The 22,066-nt window shown below is 49.1% G+C and overlaps 1 protein-coding gene across 1 annotated transcript in view; it reads right to left on the bottom strand.

Moving 5' to 3' along the window:
* Window positions 1–22,066, bottom strand: part of ITGA9 (integrin subunit alpha 9) — a 326,298-nt gene that overhangs the window by 81,565 nt on the left and 222,667 nt on the right. The window lies entirely within an intron of this gene.

Genomic DNA, 22,066 nt, shown 5'->3' with positions numbered 1-22,066 from the left:
ATCAAGACTTCCAAGGGGATGGGGCGCCTGGGTGGCACAGCAGTTAAGCGTCTGCCTTCGGCTCAGGGCGTGATCCCGGCGTTATGGGATCGAGCCCCACATCAGGCTCCTCCGCTATGAGCCTGCTTCTTCCTCTCCCACTCCCCCTGCTTGTGTTCCCTCTCTCGCTGGCTGTCTCTATCTCTGTCAGATAAATAAACAAAATCTTAAAAAAAAAAGACTTCCAAGGGGAGAGAGTATGTTGCAGATTTTGGAGAAGGAGAAGCCACAGAGCTAGCACTTGCTGAGTGTCTAGAAGCCAGGACATCAAAGTTCAATGAGGTCATGTGCCTTCCACAAGGTCATTCTTGGTGGACTCTAAAGCCTGTCTCCCGCCCCATTCCATGAGTCTGATTTTCTAGAGGGAAAGAGCATATACATTCTCTTCTCTGTCTATTCTGTTTCTCGTCTACAAACACCCCTTACCTGGCTTCATTTCTACACCTGTTTTTAAGTTGTTCCCACTCTCAGGAATACTTTTCCTCCGTCCTCCTTCCAAGGCTTACTTCACGAGTCTTGGCCCCAAATCCTCAGGGGTGCTAAGTTCACACAAATAGTATGGAAGCGGCAGGGGATCCAGAATGGACCCTGAGCTTCTATGGGGTAGCTGAGTCAGCATATCACCTACCACAATCAGTGTAAAGGGCACAGGTCTGAAAGATACTAGTCCCCGTCCTTGAAGAGCTCATAGTTTAGAAAGAAGAGACCTCCCAGCAGACAAACAGACATTTACATGGAAGTGTGAGGGGATGCTCTTGGAACCTAAAGGATATGCTTTGACAAATTCAATAAGGAAACCAGAGAATAATTTCTCAAATGCTGTCTCAGGACCTGCATGTCCCAAAGACTGGTCCTAATGATTCATTGTGGGGGCTTTGTTCCCATCTCCCTCCTCCTATTCCTCCCTGCAGAAGCAATGTCCACAACTGGCCCAAGGAGATACTCCTCTAAATCCTAGCTAATCAGCTGGTGGGCATCAGAGGTGATGTTGGCTCTCAGCTTCCCTGGCACAGTTCCTGTTCACATCCATCGTGGGGTATATTTATTCCCAAGAGTGTCCCAGCATATATATAAATTACATGTGTCCTCAACCCAGTTCTAAACTCCCTTCATGAAGTTCTATACCTCACTGGAAATCCCTTTCAAACCAGGAGAGAGGTTTTCCATTCAAGTCAAAGGTCTATCTGTTCTTGAAGTAAAGATTTATTGCCCTGAAGACTTTTTTAGTTTTTGCGTGGCTGTGAAGGAATGACTGTGACTTCAAAAAAATTTGCTCTGGAACTTGAAAGGACCTCAGTTTACTAGGCTTTGGCTTCAGCCTGCGTTTGATTATTCAAGAGCTGCTGAAGTTACTTCTTTTTGTTAATTCCAAGATGCTAGAACATAAGGCCTAAGCCAGCATTTATTGCATTATTCCGCGTCCCTCCGCCACGCTACTCAGTCTACTAGAGATTGCAGAATTCCGGTTGGACCTTGGTGGGGCTAGGCAGAGAGAGCAGAAACCACAGACCTCTCCAGGATTGAGAGCGCTCAGCATACGATTCATGACTCATGCGCTCCTGGTGGTGCTACAGGAAAGGATGTCATGCATCACCCTTCCGCCGCCTGTCAGCACCAACACAGCCCTCCTGGGGTTATTCATTTCTATACTCCGCTCTCCTACTACGGCTGTGAGGTAAGCAAACACGATGAGTCCCTGTGTGGATGGTGTGGGTGCTTGTCCTAGAACCCCTTTACTACATGGGTTCAATAGCCCCCAGCTGGAGCCAATTTGCGGGGGAGGGGGGAGTTACAACGCCCTCCCCCACAAGCATTCTGCAGCCTCGGATTGACATCCCACTGCCTCCAGGTGAGACTGGGTTTGTTGTGCAGCTTAGGTTCCAGAGCCCCTGTGGGATCAGGCGAAAACAGCCTCCAGCTGACAGCACATCTGTTGGGTTCCTTCCTCTGCCCCCTTCTGCTCTCTTCATTCCTCTTCTTTCGGAGCATTTCCCTAACAAACTGCTTGCACAGAAATCCCCATCTCAGTATGGGGCATTTGTTCCTAGGTGAGAAAAGACAATGAAAGGAGAACATGCACATGCCAATAAATCTTCTTTAAATTCATACTCTCCAAGAGAAAGCTTATCTAACTGTAGTTTATGAAATCTGGATAGCAGGAGCGATTTATCCCAAAGCAGCATCAACATCCTCTTTGTTCTGGTTTTACACCAAGCTCAGAGCATAACTAAAAACCAGGCTCATTATGGAGCCATTCACACCCTTGGCAGCCAGGCAGCCACCTTGCAGGCACAGAGAGATCCAGTGAGGCTTCAGAATAGTGAAGCCTTGGTGCCCACCAGGAAGTATGTGGGAGAGGTTCCAGACATCAGGCGTCTCCTTGGCTCTGCCTTTTCCCATGTCCCAATGGTTGCTTACCCTGATTTTAGGTTAGAGAACGCAACTTTATCATTGTTGCAAGACTTACGATGATCGGCTCTCAGCAACTGGGAACGTGGAACAGTGAACAAACTTTGTCCCTGATCACCGGACAGTCAGACATCTGATTACTCAATTCAAATACAGTACAGTCTACTGCAGAGGGAAACTAAGACCTTGCTGCAAAAGAAGCAGGCTTTTACGAAATCAATGAAAATGATGGTGGAAAACTGCTCAAGCCACAGAAAGCCACTGATAAATCTGGATCTGGCTGAGTTAGACCAGTTAACTGATAAATATCCCCAGATGATAACACTTTAAGATGCTTCCAAAGATAAGGATTTAAATAAAAAAGATCAAGAGAAGCCCTTGGAAAAAATATGCCATTGTAAAAACGACCCTTTTGTGGGCGCCTGAATGGCTTAGTTGGTTAAGCGTCTGCCTTCGGCTCAGGTCATGGTCCCAGGGTCCTGAATGGAGCCCCATGTCCGGCTCCCTGATGGATAACAAGCCTGCTCTTCCCCTCCCTCTGTCTGCATCTCTGCCTGCTTGTGCCCTCTCTCTCTGACAAATAAATAAATGGAATTAAAAAAAAAAAAGACATTAATAAAGCAAATAAGCTTTTGCCTTGGGTCTAAGATATCCTTGACATTATAATTCCAATGTTACAAGAGCTATTAAATGTAGGATAATATAAACTTATTTCCATAATTTTTAGTTTCATTGTTCAAGTAAAGTCACAATCAAATCTTGAAAAATTTTTTTTACTATGAAATTTTGGACCTTATTCTAAGAAGATTCACATAACTGGCCTTTTTCCCGGTCCCGCTTTTCTTAGCTAACAAGGATCTCTAATGCCATAAAATGCTATCAGGGCTTCTCCCTGGAGACTGAATGATTCAATTTAAATGAAATTAATTTTTTTTTAAGCGACACACATTACTCTTAGGATCAGGAAAACATCTGTGAACATTTTCTAGAACATGTGATGAAAAGCATGCTTGATTTAGGCACATTCACCTCTGTATCCTCAGTGCCTGGCACTGAGCCTGGCACTTAGTAGCTCCTGAGTTTGCACTTATTAAATGAATGGTCTTGGCTGGTGGAGGATTCGGATGAAGAGACTGTAAGAAGAAGCTCATTTGCTGGTCTGCCTGGCACGGGAGATGCTTGCCTTGGCAAAGTCCCCCTCTTTTCCAGACATACCTCAGCTCTCCCAGGCTCAGGAGCGTGGCCAGTGGAGCCAAGCCCCAGCCCTGTTCGTAACGTGCAGTGGTTGGCAAGAAGAATCAGATAATGAAGTTAGGGAGCCCCCTTGGCCTTTGGACTCCTTCCTCCCAATCACACAGCATTTGATTTCATTCTGGAGTGTGCTTTATTTGACCACCAACACAGTGCTCTTCGGGAGCAGCAAATCTGCAAAGTCCGGCAAGGGCTCAGCTCCAGGAAAAGTTTGAAATTTGCCTTCTGATTTTCTAGCTTCCTCATGGGTTTGTCAAACTGAAGACGACACGCATGTCCCCATGTCTGGCTGCCACTCTGGCAGTCTGATGTTCATCTAAGACCCCCTTCTTTCATCCAGGCATTAGAGGCGTGACCCCTGTGAGCTGGTAAGAGAAGCCTCCATGTTAACTCGGAGAATTTTGGAAGCACTTTATCCCCAATTCTCTAATCAACTGAGGAGTCAGAGGTGAGCAGGGGTTTCCAATAAGTTGGCCCAGGTTGTTAACAGAAAGAGATTTCCTTCCCAGGAAAGACTTTATTTGCCCCACTCAACCATGAGTCAGCCTGAGCCTCACCAGAAAAAACAGTCCTGTTCCCGGAGGAGAATCCTTTGGGACAGGGTCCATGGAATTCCTACCCATGAAGAAAACCACACAGGCTTACAGCATAGAAAGTGCATAAGTTAGTGTCCCAGCTTTAATTACTGGCTCAGGTCTGCAATAGCTACGTGTCGTTAGGCCAATTAACCATTTCCTTAAGCTTCCATTTCCTTACCTGTCAAATGAAGTCATAACACCTGCCTTCTAGGACTTTGTTGGCCTGCTAGTGCTGATGGCTCTAAGGATGGAATACACAGATGGCCCTTACTCAGTAATGGTTCACTACGTGCCAGGTCGCTCCTCTCGGTGGTGGCTTCCCTTCTGATGCCATTTTACAAGGAGGAAACTGGAACACAAAGTAATTATATCACTTGCCCAGGGGTCCTTAGCTGGCAATGTAAGAATGGATCAGAAAGGCCTTGGGCTGGGGACACCAAACAAGAAACAGACAAGGTCCCCTTTTCCCTCTCCCCCCAAAGAATCCATGGAAACTAAGCCTGATGTGGGGAACATCACTCAATGAACCAAGTGCAACCTTCAAGGAACCTGGAACATATGGTGACTATAATACAGACGCCCAATATGGCTGACGGTCTGGCAAGGCTGGGTCAGTGGTTACAGACCTCCTGCCAGATAGGAGCTGGAAGCTGAGCAGTCTGGTTCTGAGGGAACCAGAGATGATCCCCCACACACGTGGGGGATTTGGAGGAATCGGGCAAAGAAAGCACTACAAAGCAAGTTCCTTTCTTAAATTTTGTCAAAACCCCATTTGGAAGCCAAGGCCCAGACTACACTGGGTTTGTTCTTTCCATGCTTAAAAAAGTGAAGCAAGCAGGAACTACAGTCAGGACAAATGTCTGAGACAGATGAACCACGTAACCGTTAGAGCAAAATTCTCCTGTGACTCGGATATCAGACTTTGGTGAGTGCCCTTTAAGCCACTCTGAACTGATCACAGGCAGGCGGGGGTAGCTGTCACAGAAGGAGTAATTATCTGGTCAAAGTGGAGCCAGTCCTCGTGACCCTTAGTAAAAAGGTGCTCTGAAAGCTTTAAAATGAGTAAAAATATTACATTTTAAAAGCCAGTATGAATTAGAAATGAGTTGAATAAACTTATTCCTGTAACATTCCCTCCTTGGTGCATTACAACAACGCTGTTTAGAGCTAATCTTTATGTTTTCCAAAAGTGCAGGCAAATAAAAACACCTCCCCCAGGGCTGGTGATTGCTCCCTTTGGGACCGGGACCGCAGGAATACAAACTTGAGAATATAAACAAATAAAAAGAAATCAACCAGCTCTCACTGAAAAGCCCAAAGTGAAGAGACCTTCACTTCTAAGTGCCTTCTAAGGCTGAAGAAGAAATTATTTGATTTTCATCTAGGAAGTTTGTCCTCCTATTAAATAGAGGCAATGTCTTATTCTTAGATCTTTTTAAGCATGGTTTCTATTCTTAGATTAAAAAAAAAAAATTCCCAGAGCTTGCCAAGTCTTGATCAACCAGCTAAGAATTCCATGTTGCATTCTATCTCACAAATCAAATTATTTTGATTTTCTATCGCTCTTTTCCTTTTCCCTACAGGCTGACTGGAAAATTAACAAGGTGGAGACCTCTCCCAAAAGGACAGGAAAGAATTTCACATCATGGCATAAAAACAATTTATGAGTGGTGTTTGGATGAAAAGGTTTTGTAGGAGTCAAGGGTTTGAGGGGTACTTATTAAAATCCCAGCCAGGAATCTTGGTTGGAAATGTACTCACAGTGAAGAATTTTACCCCTCCTACAAACCCGCTTACGTTCCTGCTCACTCAAAACTTGTTTTCAAGGGATTTTGTTGCTAAGGGCCTTGCTACTCAAAGTGTGGTCCTTGGACCTGCAGCGTCAGCCTCACTTGGGAGCATGTTAGAAATGCAAATTCTCAGGTCCCACCCCAGACCTGCTGAATTAGAGTCTGTATTCTGACAAGATGTCCAGGTAGCCTCTGTGATCATGACCACTTGAGAAGTGGTCACTGAGCCCACCGGCTCAGGAAACAGGATGTCAACCCATGGAGAACACCTTCCTCATGCTCTCTCCCCTCCAGGAAAACAGGTACACTGCTGATGTTACTTGAGGGCTACTGTCTGTGGGAGGACACACTTCTCTGGAGCTGGAGATCTGCCCGTTCACATGACCCTTATCCAGGTTCCCCTGACTCTGGGACAAGGAGGTAACCTCAGGGCCTCCATGAAGGAGTGGGCAGGTATGTCACCAGTGGGTGAGAAAGCTGGGGCATCTCTCGTTCCATAGCCACCTGTCCTTGGTTGAGTTGCTCCAGAAACACCGACTGTCCTGTGCTTCCAGCACCTTGGTGCTTGATTGTAGCACACACCTGTGGCCGAGAAAGCCCCGGGGTGAGGGACACAGGCAGGCCTCGGCCTGCAGAGGAAGTGGCACGGGCGGTCTCCAGGGTGGGTGGAGGGGATACAAAAGGACATGGACAGTAGTCCCCTGTCCTCTCCTCTCTCAAGCAGTTGGGGTGGGGAACTGGGGACCCGGAACAGAGGCAGCTACTGAGGAACTTCCCTTGGCCGTGGACAAAGAGACAGGGCCTCAGAGAGAACCTCTCCCGGAGCGCTGTGTCTCCACAGAGCACGCTGTGGCCTCACGGAGGCCTGACTCTGGGGCCACCTACTCATTTCTTCCCTTGGGTTGGTCCATCTGCTTGGCTACCTTTGGACACACCTCAGGACTCTCCTTAAAGAACTGGCGTCCTCTTTTAGAAGGATGCCTCCCTCCTTTATCTTTCCTTGCTGCCACAACACACTGGCTCTAACCTCTTCCCATCCAGGTCAGCACAAAACTACCTCTTAGTGGATGCCCTGCTCCCAGCTGGTCCCCAGTCTGGTCTACAAGCTGCTCCAGGTGAATCTTATACACTCCATGGTTTGCTTTTACTTACAGGCCTTCAGAGGTTATTACAACCAACGCCCCTCACTGATTTCTAACTGGAGTGTGCACTGGAGCCAGCTGGGGCCATGCACACCTGTGTAGGCTGTTTACTGCACAAGAGACCCAGCTGAGGGGGACAGGGGCTGAACTCCAGCCCAGGCTGCTCTCCCCAAGTCCTGCTCTGGGCCAAGAGGCTGGGGACTACCAGAGGGGACACTTCTCTCCAATTTGTATGATGGTGCTAGAAAGACTATGTCTGTGTGCAAAGCTTTCTAAAAAAGACCCAGATGGAAGCCGTGCCCTAGACCCACTGAATCACAGCACACAGCATGGGCAAGCATTTGCTGAGAGCTCCCTGGGTGGGTCCAACGTGCACTCAGGTTAAGAGCCCTCAAAAGTTCGGTTACGTCAAGACCTTTGTTAAAGACGCCGATTGCAGGCCCCACTCTCCAGAGTGGGACCCTTAAGAGCAGAAGCCAGGTCAGAAGATCTGGATTTTGAATCATCTGGAGCAAGACTTCGATGTCAGCTTTGGAAACACTGACCCCGAGGGCGAGGACAGACACTGCCATTTGGGAGGAGAAGAGATTGAGAGCTAGCCTGAAGGGAAAAAGTGCCTTCCCTGGGTTCTAACCCCCGTGAGGACAGGACACCTGTCATTATGCTCCCCATGCCCAGAATGGGAGCCTCACAGACTGGTGCCCTGACCCCATGCCCTCAGGGCGGTGGTGACAAAGAGAAGAACTGGAGAGGCTGTGGCCAGCTCCAACATGGGTGCCCACCTCCCACTGCCCTCAAGGAAGCCCATCCATTCATTCAAAAAGTGTTTCTTATTTTGCCTCAAATGGGAAACAGCTCCTATAGGATAATTCTTACATATGAGATACACATGTTTTCTGTTACGTCTTTACATTCATTCTCTCATTTAATAATTATCTCTTGGGCAGCCTCGATGTCCTTCACTGCTTTTATAAGCAGTCCCTGTTGTCTCCCAGGCAGTGCTCCCAGCCTGTGGGGAGGGAGAAGGACCTGGCTGCTAGAGGAGAGACCCTTGGAGACCTGTGTGTGATGACTGCCTGGATGGGGTGCGCTCAGCGGGCTGACATGGAGCTCCGTGGATAAGAGAAGCTAAGAACACATAGGTCAAAAGCTATTATGAAATGACAAACAACAAAAAAATACTGTTTGTAACACGGCAAGATCTAGCTGAGGGCCCCCTTATTCAGAACTGTACCTAGCCGCCTCAGAGGCAGAGAATGGATCCCTGCAAGACTTGCGCTCTGCTATGAATTGACTCCACAGCTTTGAGTGGACTGATCTCACGTGCCAGGCACGGCGGTATGACGCCAGCTTTCCTGCTCTGTGCCAGACAGAGCGACTGCCTTGGTGGCTGGTCCAGCAGAGCAGCAGACACCAGCTGCAGGCTCCACAGGGAGGGCAGACAGGACAGCACAGGCCGTATCTCAGGGCTGCAGACTGCACACCTATCAAGGGAGAGCCTGGTGCCAAGAACCTCGAGGCTCAATGCCACAGTCAGAACAAGAGCAAGTCCATTTTACAGTGAGAAGGACCCACTACTGTAACTAGAAGGTTATGTGTCTTTTTTGTATTTTCAAGGGAGATGGACTGGGTTTCCTAGGATTGTAGTTGGTTTTCTCTGTGTTTGGTTTTAACATTTTCAGTTAATTGGCCACTTACGGAAACTCACACTACACAAAGAGTAAGTGTTTCTTTTGGTTGTTTTCATGGCTAAGTTTTAAATTCAATCACGCTAGAGTTGTTTGTGAAAGATCTTCTGATTCTTCCTGGTTCTTGGAAAAAAAAAAAAAAGAAAAAAGGATGAGCTGCGGGTTCATAACATTGCCTACGAGCCAGTATGTTCTGAACTTGTTGGACTGTGTCAGAGGCTGGCTTGGTTGCAGGGCACAGATGAACGGACTGGCTTCTTCATGGCCCCCCATGCCGTGGAGCTGCAGAAGGAATGAACTGTGTGTCTCCATCTGTCATTTGCTGGGTGTCATTCCCCAGGTGATTCTGCTCATTCTTTAGTCTCCCCTTGACGTTATTTTCATTTGTCTGGCTTTCACACTGGTTTTTAGTGCCGCTTCCGCTGGCTAGACTGACCACACACGACCCCGCTCACAGCAGGGCATGGAAGGAGAGGTCCACGACGCTGGCGGCACCCCCTTCACACCCCCATGCCTCTCTTCCCACGTGGCCATGCCCACGGACTTCCAGCTGCTAGCACTTTTGTGTGAACGTGGAGAGAGGGAAATGCTTGGGAATTCACACCCCCTTGGGGGAGCCCTTACCCGAGAGCCCTTGTCCCCGACTGGGAAGCACTGAGATGTGACCTGTACTTTGTGCCAAATTACTCACCTAATCTTTCGCCCTTGAGAACTGTGAAATACCTTTGCTTGGCCTCCTTTTCCACTTCGCTACTGGTATCTCCTGGGAACACTTCCTGGTAGATTACTTTTACGTGATGGCTTATTTCTGGATTTCATTCTTGGGAACTCCGAGACCACCACAGACACGGCCCGCTTCCCTCCTCTCTCTGAGCCCCAGCTAGGGGGATGCCAACCTGGCACCAGTGGGAGCACTTCGGGCTTTGAGCAAATGGCCTCCCAGTCTTAGAAAACCTCTCATTCTCTCTAATGCACGATGCAGAGCAGGGCTGCTTTACTGGAAATGCCAGTTCTAAGCAAACCAGGATCTTTTAAAACAAAGAATTCCACCTGCTGAACACGAAGGGTGCAAAGCCAAGACCACGGGGCAGACTGAACATGACTCACTATCGATTTTAATCCACTTAAGTACCTCGTAAATAGGAACTCTTTTAATTCTTGTTGCTAAGCGTTTTCTCTTTGTCCACTTAGGGGAGAAGGCTTCCCGCCCTGTTCGCACCTGGCTCCAGGCGGGGGGCCCTGAACAGCAGGTTAAAGCCACTCTCCTCTTTACAGAGCTTCCTGGGGAAGGACGCGGGACCCTGGAAACTTCTCGACTTGTGAGTGCACAATGGTTTCTGTTCAAACTGACCTGGGGTCACATCACAGTTCGACCACCTATCTAGTGGTGCCTTCAGTCATTGCTACCCCCCAGCCTTGCTAGAAGGATTCCGCAAGTCACTATGCTGGCTGCCATCACGGTGGTGGTGGCTGCTCCTCGGCTCTATTGAGGGACTTTTCAAGTGTATCCTTTGTGCTGCCACCTACACTGGCTGGCAAATCCCAGGCTGTTCAAAGCCACTCCCAGAAATAAGGCCCTCCACCTGGCTGGGCTGCCTGAAAAATGAGAGACAGAATTAAGGTGTACTGAACTCTGGTCCTGTGGCAGACACTGCTCTAAGCACTTCGCTAGGATGGACAGATTTATGCTTCTCAACAACCCTACGAGGTTAGTATTAGATCGTCCACTTTGCAGATGAGGATCCAGAGGCCCAGGGAGGGTGAAGGAACTTGTCCAAGGTCACACAGCGGCAGCGTGGTAGCGCTAGAACCCCAGTGTGGCAGCCGAACCCCAGAGCGCCTACGGCCTCACAGACACTGGTCTGCAAAGGGGCCTCCAGGGCGCACGGGTTTCCCTTCCTTTACTCTGCGATAACCCGCACGGAGGTTCTCAACCTCGGTCACCATCGGATGTGCACTGCCGGGACTCACCCCCAGCACTCCCGGCTCAGCAGGCCTGGGGTCCGGCCCGTGAATGTGCTTTCCTCATCAGGTCCCAGGCGGTGTGGACGCTGCAGTCAGGAGACCATGCCTGGAGGAGCACCAATCTGGATTCTCAGAAACGCTGGCCTTGGGCAGGGCCCACGGTGGAGGACAGCCTTGTACGAGGGAGTAGGACTTGGTGTGCTGAGCCGGTGCACACCCGAGGTGGCCCTTCCAGGGATGCTATGAAGTCTGTGGGGCCCCTGTGGGGCTGCTGGTGTACGGGAGCCCATCACAGGCCATCCACTGTCACTGGGATACCCCCTTGTCACCTTCCCCCACACTGCCTCTGACCCCCCCACCCCTGCAACAAATAGAAGATTAATATAATGGTGCTGTGGTGAAGACACGCTGAAGAGAACAGAAGGGGAGGAGAGAATAAGCACGGAGTGTCTTCTCATTTCGGGACCTTGTAGCGCCATCTAATTTAAGCCTGACACTGTGAGGTAGGTCTCACAATCCCCACTTTTCAGGTGAGGAAAATGAGGCCCCGGGAAGTTGGACAACCGGCCACAATGAGTGCAGCTATTTGGTGGCTACAGCGGGATTCACACAGTGCCTATGTCTCCTCTACCCCGAGCTGTGCCCTTGTGACCGTCTGGATGGTGGCCATTCTGTCTCAGATGTAACCAGCCCTGAGCAGGCTGCAGAGAGGCCCTGTGACCCCATGTGCTGTTTCCGCTGCGGAAGGAAACATTTCACATGCAGCGTTTCAGGCCACAAAACAGACTCTGGTCTATGTGGGGCTTCCCGGCCAGAACTACAACGGTCAGATGGTGTCTCATTGGCCTGGAGGATCCACAGCTTGCCCTTAGCGCAGTGTGACTGCACGTAGAGTGACCCCAGGCCTTCAGAAGTGTCCAGGAGATGCCTTGCTGGCAGCCAATGGACCCATTCGTGAGTCTCAACCAGCAGCCCCCTTGTGAAGAGAGCTCGGCAGGCTTTTTACAAAGAGCACAGAGAGTTTTCTTTGGCAGGAGATTCAGGCTTTCTGCCCTGTTCCAATGACCTCACGAGGGAAGCACCCCTGGGCCCCTCCCCAGTGCCAACAATCTGGGTTTCACAGCTCAGGCTTTCTGCTTATTTGGGGAGTGAGCTTGTTTCTTGTCTTCTTGAGGCCTTCCTCCCTCCTCCATCTGTGGCTCAGTCCATTGCCCTCCTCTGTATTTGGAGACAAAAGGCAGTCCCTTCAACGGGAACCTTCTAGACGAGGGGATGTGGAGGAGGGAGGCCTCCCTGTTGTAAGCACCAACTCTGCGTCTCCTCAGCACATGAATTTGTAACTCCTGAAAAATGGCACGTGGGAGAAGAAGTCTGTTTGGATCTTACAACGAGCACTAAAAAGTAAAAGGAAAAGTCACATGGACCTTGAGAAAACAAAAGCTCCCAGTTCTTTCAAGGGTTTCTGAGAGGGGTTTTCCTAACTGGAAACTCTGGTTCCTCCCCTCGGCGGGTATCATTCAATGCCACGATCCACCAATGACATTTTAACCCAGTCACTTCTAGAACCATTGGTCACGTCCTAGAGTCTTAAGTGGACACTTAAGATGGCCACAGAATCTTAGGAGTTGAGGCTGAGGTAGAGGGAGAAACTCTTCCTTCATCAACATGAGCAGGAGAAGTAGGACCCCTCAACTACTGTTAGCTGTGAGACTATGGCCAACTTCCTTGCCTGTGCTGAGCCCGATTTCTGCACTGGTAAATGAGGATAACCGTGTTGTCCTCCAGCTCTGTGAGGACCCATCACAATTCCCTCTGGGGGGCTATCTCCACCCCACATTCAGCCCAGGAGCTGTGGGTGGCACCCACTCCCCACTCCCACTCCCCTAAGAGGTGGAGCATGTGACCCAGGCTTAAGGCAATGAGACCAATGAGATTCAATGCAACTTTTGCTAGGACTTTTATGACATGAGACTGCTCTTTCACCATGGCTTGGCAGCCATTTTGCCACCCCACAGGGACAGCCTAAGGAATGAGCCAAAATGAGAAAGAGAAGCTGCCAGGTGGAGAGACACTGTGACAACTTTGAGGCCCAACAGCAAGCTGTGGCTAAAGCCAACCGTAGGTTTTTTTCAGTTTGCAAAACAATCGTTTTCTCACCCAAGCCATTTTGGGTTGAGTTTTCTATCGCTTACCATGAAAAAAGGTTAAAACAGGTATAAATACCTACCTCCCAGTGTTTTGGGAAGCAAATTTAATAAAAGCCCTTGAAAGGGCCTAGTAGAGGGTGGGCTGGAGAACAGCCCCCGGAGTAGGCTTGGGTGCTACCGTTCTGGGACCCACTTCCCCTGAAAGGGGAGGACGCTTAGCCGTGATGGCCCCATGCACCAAAGAGGGATTGGGGGTGCTCATCAGAGGAGTTTAGGGGGACATGTGTTAAAGTCCACACTGAGATGAAGTCCTTTGGCTACCTGGTCCCACAGACGAATGGCCTACATCTGAAGAAACCTCAGAGCTGACCTAATTTCCTCAGGCCTAGTTGTAAAAGTGACTCAGGTTTATTCATGCCTGGCAGGCATGCCTAGACTCACTGGATCTTGAACCCTGCCCTTGTCCATCATCATTTGGGAATGCTCCTGCTGGACCCTGGAGAGCCAAGAGAGTCTTTGTTTTTAATGAATGCGGGGTACTGTTGTAGGTACCTTACAGACAGTACAGAAATTGTAAGTCTGGAACATGCATCCTGAATAGGAACAGTGGTTTTCAAATATGCCCATAAATTATTTGACCCTCCTCCCTTCAAAAGGTGGAGCCTCAGTCCCCTGCCCCTGAATGTGGGCTAGACTTATGGCCTCCCTCCCAAGTAATAGAATGTGGCAGAAGTGATCCTGTGTGACTTCTCAGAGACGGTCATAAGCAGGTGAGCTGCCTGGTTTCCCCTAAGGAAAGTCAGCCACCATGTTGTAAGGACACTCAGACAACCTGCCCAAGGGGCCCTTGTGTGGAAGACCTGAGGCCTCCTGCCAACAGCCACCACCAATGCACCAGCCACGTGAGAAGCTCCCTTAGAAGCAGATCCTCCAGTCCCAGTCAAGTCTTAGATAACTGTAACCCTAGCCAACATCCTGACTGCGCTCTCATGAGAGGCCCTGAGCTAGAAGCACCCCGAATTCCTGGCCCGCTGTGAAGGATATTGACTGTTTGCTGCTTGAAGCTCCTAGGTTTTGAAGTACTTTGCTGCACAACACTAGATGAGTAGGCATCGTTAGGGCTGCTGTGCAGAGACCCAGAGTCAGACAGTGGGGGTGGGGGCACACTAAGGCCCACCTCGTCTGGCTCCAAGGCCAGGGTCTTCCCCTCGTGTCCACTCCAGGGAGCCTGCAGAGTCACCAAGCCTTCCTTGTATTTTAGCCATTAACAGGGTAGACTATGCATCCCATTTGCCTGGGACAGTCCCAATTTATGCCTGTTTTCCTGGGGCTAATTACTAATAATGCTCCAGTAAGTCCTCGAAGTGTCCCAGTTTGATAGACTATATCATCACCCCAGAAATAAGGAATCCAGCTCTCATGTTCAGGCTTCCGAGTCCCTCTCGGAAGATACTGTGAAGCCAGAATGACTCTGTTCAGTGTCCAGGTGAGAGCTCCGCTCACCCTCCTCCCACCTGATCCACACTCGGGAGCTCAACCTCAAACCTTATCTTTCATCATTCTCCATTTTGGGCGGGACCTGTGGTGGGGGTGGGGTGGGGCACAAAATTTACTTCCTCTCAGTTCCCTGATGTCAGGGATCAGGCCCTGTCCTTAACTGAGGCAGGATGGCAACGGACAAGCTTTGTCATCAGGCAGATGGGGGTTCCAGTCCCAGTGCTGTGACTAGGTAGCTTTGTGACTTGAAGCAAACACTATCTCCTGAGCTGAGTCTTCCGCTCAGTGAAACAGAGATGATCAGTGCATCTCTGCAGGGTTAGCAGGGGTGCTCCCTGAGACAACGGCTGTGACTGTGCCCAACGGAGTCCCCACACACACGGGGTGTGTTCCTCTCCCTTGCAGGGCTCTGCCGAGTCTTTGTGAAAATCAAGCCAGAGCGGTAAGTTCAACCCTGTACTCGGTTTTCTCTATGACAAGAAAGAGTCCGATGGGATCCTTTCCCCCTCCTGGTGTCAGTTTCACCCAGAGAGTATTCTTTAGAAACACTGGGTTCTCCAGCTCTGCTCCAGACTCTCCAAAGCCTCCCAAAAGCGTGCTCCGCTTCCTCCCTGTAGGATTCTCGAGTTCAGGGTGACGAGTGAAGACAATGACGCCTCCCTCCACCCCTCCTTATGTCCTGCCTCCCTGTGGCTTTCCCCAGGACGAGGTGGACTTCTTTTCTCCACCTTGAGTCTGGGTAGAATGCACCACTTGCTCCGGTCAACAGAATGCAGCAGAAGCGATGCTCTGCCTCTCAGAAGCCTCATCTCCGGAGGCCTAGCAGCTTCCGCTGGCTCTCCTGGAGCCAATGTAGTGGAGCCTGGGCCGGCCTGCTGGCGGACAAGACCACAGAGCTGTCACTCCCACTGCCCCAGACACGGGGGGCCCCTGCTGGCCTGCCGGTCCACCACAGATGCCTGTACGAGGTCAGGAGCTCGGCCTGGAGCGGAGGGACCGCCACCAGGGTCATGAGTGACATTAGATGGTTGCAGTGTTGGGCCACTACATCTGGGGGTGGTCTGTTACAGTGACAGGTAGAGTTGCTGTGAAGAGTAAATGAGGGTCCCTGTGAGTTATCTCAGTCCTACCTGGCCAACAGGAAGCACTCAGGAAGGGGTGGCCATGAGGACGGGGTCACCCACCCACCCAGCCCCTTGCCGGCCCGTGCTGCCAGCCAAGGGAAGCCCTGGCCTGTCCCCACTTCTCTTGCTCAGAAGCTATGGTCAGTTCTTCTTTTTTGGTTAGCCCCCACGGAGAGGCAGAAATGATGTCCACAGATGAAACCAGAGAGACAGAATATAAGAAAACAACTGCAGAAGTGCTAGTAGCATATCTTTCACTAGCCTCTGAGCGGCGAGGTCACCACTGAGCCCGTCGACTGGAGCGAAGGAAAACGGAGCCCTGGAGATGCCCAATGTGCACAAGAAACCCGGACATCACCTCCTTGCACTGCACTTGTGTCCCTGCGGGCTGAGGAATGAACCTCTAAACACGGAAGAACATACCCAAGTCAAGACGGATGACAAAAAACGGCCATCCATTTTATTTACTGTCCCCAGACCTTCAAAGCACTGGATGGTATCGCAAGGAGCAAGAAATAGGACAAGACCACAAACATAGTAAAAACAAGCGAGGGGTTTCATAAACTCCTTCAAAGACATGGTTTTCCTCACCTGCTGAGGGTGCAGGCACTCCCCGAGTCCCCACTTAAACAGTAGGTAACTCACTGGTAAGATGGTTCCTTAACTAAATATCTGTAAATCGTTGAAGCACATTTAACTTTTTATTTGAATTGCACTGACCTCTGTCAAGATGTTTAAAAATTTTTCAGTATTAATCTTTTTGTAAACAGAAGGACTCTGTGGTTAAAGTAATCAATTCCTTATTTACCTTTCCTGAAGTCTGGATATTATTTGTTTAGCTCAAAATAGGGTTTCCTGCCCAGTATAGTTTAACTGTCGTAACTTTTCAGACATTTCCCCATTTGCGTGGGTTCTTAGTTTATAGCCAGTGTCAGGCGTAGTGAGCAGGAAGAGCCAAGGTCTCGATTCAAGCCCCATCCACCTTCCTCTGAAACACGAAGTCCTACCTGTTCACCTCTACATAGAACGCAGACTGCCTTCCGTGTGGGCTCATGGAAAATCTCAGGAAACTGATTATGGCCACGAGGAGAGCTGACCAATGCGTTTGCTCGAAAGGAAGAAGGCCATGATGGGCTGAGCTCAGGTTCTGGGAGCTTGGGTTGGGATTGGGGTTAGGAACGGGTTTAGCCTACGTCCCAGACCCACGTGTCATTTGCTTCTGGCCCAGCTCTGATCTCAGCTCTGGCACGGCAGACGGTTCCGTGGGCACTCACACTCACCTGCACCCTTGCCAGGGGCAGGACAATCTACTCCTTTGGAGGCAGCCCTCAACTGACTGGGAGCGGGAGCTGGGGAATGAATGCCAGGTCTCGTGTCCTCTAACAGAGGTTTCTGAGTGACTTTCTTTACACCTCTCAAAGGTGCAGGCACCACCAGTGGTGACCGAAAAACACACACTCGTGGGGGCTTTTCTTCCCTCCTTGCTGTTCCCTGGGACCCTGCTCCAATAGACCACCTGCACCCACATTCTCATTTCAGGCTTGGTGATGGCGGACACCACTTGCCTGTGGTTAGATTTTAGGGAAAGGAACGATCTGAAAAACATCACTTTGGGAAAAAGTTGAATCAAAAAGCCCAGCAGTCCAACCGAGGCCGAGAGGAAGATTTCCAGAGGGAGCTCATGGGAAAGGGTCCACCCAACAGCTTAAAGGGCTCAAGGGCAAGATTCGCAAGGACAAGTGGCTCTTCTGGAGCAGGCCAGTATGTGTGCAGGGGGGAGGGGAGCAAGGGTGTAAGAAATTCACCCGCCCGGGATCTTGTTCTGCGAAACCACACTTCCTCTGGCCTCACTTCCATCCTTCATTTCCATTTTACTCCCAACGTCAAGCCCGTCTCATGGAAACTGCCGGACTATCAGTCAACCCTTTCATTTTCTGCTGCTCCCATCCTGAAGTCCTCATGAGGCCTGGCCCTGCTAGAACACACTCGTTCCTTCCCAAAGAGCAAGCTGGGTTCTAGAAAGCTGGGTGGCTTGTGGCTTTAAAAAAGCCCAGCTGCCCAGTGTGCATACTCTTTCCCCTCGTTCTCATTGCCCAATTAATTCGTGAGGCGCAAGCAAAATAAAATGTTTGCCGTGTACTTCCAGCCAAGTAAAAGAGGCCCTATCTCCCATAGCCAAAACTAATATTGCACACTGGAACTGGCCGGGGGCCGACGCGGAGTGCAGGTAGAGCACTTCAGGGAACACACATCGTAACCCTGAGCCTGGAAACCGGAGCTGGGAGCCTCAGCGATCGCCCGTACTGAGCTCCACTTTCAGAGAGGCCGAAGAAAGAAGGAACTATTCTGAACCGAGCCTTGGTTTTCCGAAGCAAGAATCAAAAAATCGATATGCACGTGGCCTTGTGACATTCAGTACACCATTTCCTTTCCCAGGGGCTCGTCCCACCTGTAAAATGTAACGTCTTAGGTCTTTCAGAGCCTGAGCTTCCCCCCTCCCAGGACAAGGGTCAGATTTAGAGCTTGGATCTGTCAGCTGGCTAATGACCACCAACACCAACCAAGTGTGTAAATGGTTCTTTTAGGATGACAATTCTGGTCTCAGTTAAGAAGCTTCTATTCTCGTTAAGGACAGCTTTTTTGGAGGCTAACATTCTAAAGTAAGGAAAAATAATAAAAGTAAAAGTAAGTAGGCCTTTTCTTCCTCAGACATTAAGTGCTAGACTAAAGCTTTATAATAAATAAGTACATAAACGTTTTTATGGTATTTTATAAACCTATTTGGAGGCTCCAACAATAAGGAAAAACAGAAGTTGAAATGCACACACGACCTCCCTCCCTGCGCTTGTGTGGGTCTGAACACGGCCTGTGCCATCAGGCCGGGCTCATCCCTCCCTTCCCCCTCCTCTTGGTCTCTCCCCGGCTCACTAGCTGACCCATCTTCACCACGCTGACCTTTCCTGGAGGGTCTGTGCTCCCTCCAGTCGCAGCATTTCTGGTCTTCCCGGAAACCTCCCACAGCGCCTCAAGAAAATCTGCCATGACACCCACATGTGATCTACTCGCCATGGTCTCGATCCACTGCACGCACACCTGTTTCCCCGATGGACCGTAAGCCGACTGAGGTCAGGCCTTATGTCTGTTTTGCTCATGCATCCATGTTAAACACACGATTTATATTTGCTGAGTGAATGGATGGCACTGTGATCCTAGGCATGACTCGGCTAGCTGCCCTCTAAGCACCCACTTTCCCATTTCCCAAGTCCTGTACTTGCAGGAGAATTAACCCCTGTAGACCCTTAGGATATAGGTTAATGGTTACCTCCCAAGCCTCATTCTAAATGAAGCAAACAAGGCTCCATGTTATTCACTCAGCCTCCTGTTGAGAAAACTAGCCTTTGGTTTATTCAGAGTAAAACAAAACAAAACTAGAGGCTTTTATCTCATGAAAATCACAGCTGTCTCTACAACCCAGCATTACCCCCATTGTATGCTGTACATCAGGAAATTAGAACGTGTCGTAGTATTCCGCTTGTTACATGATCTAATCAATCATTCAATAACATCCTGGTTTGTCAGACTCACTGTGCCAAGAGCACAAAGCCACCAGCGTCTCCTCATCCAGCTGTCAAATGCCCAACAGGTAAATGTCAAAACCAGAGGACAGTGTTATTTCCACCTTTCCAATCCCACTTCAGGGCAAAGCTTTCATGTGTGATCTTCCTTTCATGTTGAGTTCACTTGGGGACAAATTAATTTCAGAGAGGAAAACCCAAGGGGGAGGCTCCTGCCAGTTTTCCAGGATCCAGCGTGGAGACACGCAGGCACCACAGGAAAGCTAACTCCAGGAGGAACTGGCTGGGAGCTGGGTCCGTGTGCCAATATCCTTGGGATACTGAAGAGAGCCTTGTTCAGACCAACTGCAGCTGTCTCTGCAAATTCATCAATGCTTCCTTGCCTGTTACCTCCTGCACAAAAAAACTGCTGATGATGTCATGAGAAAGACCTCATTCACGAAGCACCTGGCCCTCCCAAGGGTAAGGGCCGCAGAGGCACGGGGAGCAGCCAGCATGCTGCCTTGGACATGTAAACAAGCCTCTTTATGCAAAGAAGATGCACTTGAGCTCCCTGGAGTGGACTGTCTACGCCTGAATTCCCACTTGGCCGCTCACTGGCCGTGGCTCTTCCTTAACCTTGCTAAGCCTCGTTTTCCTCATCAGGAAGACTCAGCTTGTAACTGGCCATACGTACCGGGTGGGTGTGAGGCTTAAATACATTAATGAAAGTGAAGTCCTGAGCACAGGTGCATACATCGTGGGGTGGCTCCAGCAACCTGCTGCGGTGGCCATGACCGTGCCATGTGCGCTCCCAGAGTACAGAGAAAGAATGTAAACTTCCTGCTTATTTTTGTGAACACTCGCAAAAGCCTGACACTAATCTGACAGAGACCACACAAGAAAGAAAACTGCAGAAAAATCTTGTTTATGAATACTGAAACAATATTAAATCAAGTATTAGCAAACTGAGTCCAATGACATAGTAATGACCAAGTAGAGGTTGGAGCTTTTAAAACACTCTTGATCTTATTAAAAGGTCAAAAAAGAGAAGCAACAGGAATAGTTTCATAGGCCAATAGTTTAAGCATAGTAATTAACAAAAAAGTTGTAATTTCAGGGACCCAAGTTGATCAAAAACTTTAGATTTCACTGAATTGGATGGGGCCTGACTCAGAATAAGTAATCACTCAGAACAAATACTTATAAAGTAGATTTATATTAGGTTGTGTTACAAAGATAAGATTCTCCAACAAACAGGGTCATTTGAGGGAAGTCTGTGGTCACAGAGAAACAAAGCAAAACATAGCTGCTTCGTCAGATCAGTAGTTTGGGAAGTTTCTGCCATGATGAACAAAGCCTATTTACAGAAAAGGGGGCCTGTCTGCTGTAGGTCTGGGTACCCAGAAGCAGACCCCGAGAGCAGTATTCTTGATCAAAAGATGCATTAAAAAATGTGCTCCCAGGACTCCAGTAAAAAGGTATGGGAAGCAGGAAAAGGGGTCTGGAGGGTGGGGGGAGTCAGGCAAGGATGTGAGCTCAGGCCAAGTCCCACAGAGGGTGGCCTCTCCTGATCCCACAGGGGAGCTCTGGAGTGAGTCACCTCACAGCTGTCCTGAGCTGGGGATGCTGGGCATTTGTAACATCTGTACCACACAGTCATGGCCAAGGGCTGCCCAGGTAGAGGCACTTGCGCTCTTCATGACTACAGGTAAAGTGGCTCCTGTAACCTGAGCTCTGTCCTCAATACGAGAGTCACAGTGCCTGGGTGTTCAAAGAACACCAAGGTGGGGCGTGTGTGTGGGTGGAGGGACAAAGATGGCGGGAAGGGACTGGCGGGGACCAGGTGGGACACCAACACTGTTGGCTACATTGGGCAACTGGATAATGGACCAGAGTAGCATCCTGTGTCCCTGGCTCCGAATCTCCCACCAGCAGTGCCAGGAGCCCTAACTCTTCTGGGAATGTCCGTACAAAGGCAGCTCCGGGAAGAAATAAAAACTGAAGTCAAAATTAGAAATCAGACTAGAGATAATAAATTTAGATTTCTGATGGCAGCACTTATGGCGTTGGTCTTCAGTGTTAGCCCACTGACTGGTGAATCGGGAGTTTGTTTTTTTAAGATATTGAAAGCATTTAAGAGAGTCTGAGATTTATGAAACAGTTCAAGTGATTGAGCTTGTGTTCAAAGCTAAATGAGAAAATCTATTAGGTTGAACCACCTGACACGGCCAATATTTGGCTGTCTTTGAGCGACAACAGTATCAGTTTCATATGGTTCAGCCTAAATCCCTGAAGTCCATGTTTCTGACTTACAAGTTATGTAGGTACTATGTAAGTGAGTATTTGTAAAATGGTAGTTGTTTGAAAATAAGTGACTTGGGTATGGGATATCATGCTAATGGAAGTGACCATTCCTTTTCATGCATAAAAGCTCTTCAGGTTTGCAAGGATCTTACAAATAGACTGAAAGTATATTTGACAGGATGTCAGTGCTCATCCATGTTAATGCACTTCCTTAATATGATTAATAAAACATAGAACTCAGGTCTATAACCACCATCGTGACCCATTACAGTTGAGAATGAGAAGAATGCTCACCATGCCCACTGCTGTTCCACCTGCCTTGAAGTGAGAGGCAAGGCACTCCTCTGGCAGAGGAAAGTGAGGTTTTAATATTAAAAGGGTGGGGTAAAATCATTATTTGCATAGGTTATGATTTCTACCTAAAATGGACTGAGATGAATGAAACTCAAAAACTAAGGAACAAGTTCAATAAAATCACCAGTTAAACTTATGCCAAACCTGAAAGCTTTTTTTTTTCATATATATGTAAGAGCCGGTTAAAAAATATCATGAATTTTCTAAAAAATAGAATAGAT

This window comes from Ursus americanus, chromosome 20, assembly GCF_024610735.1.
Source record: "Ursus americanus isolate L20-20 chromosome 20, mUrsAme1.1.p, whole genome shotgun sequence".
Taxonomy (NCBI): Eukaryota; Metazoa; Chordata; class Mammalia; order Carnivora; family Ursidae; genus Ursus; species Ursus americanus.
The sequence above is the reverse complement of the archived record's forward strand: the minus strand, read 5'-3'. Positions and strand labels throughout refer to the sequence as shown.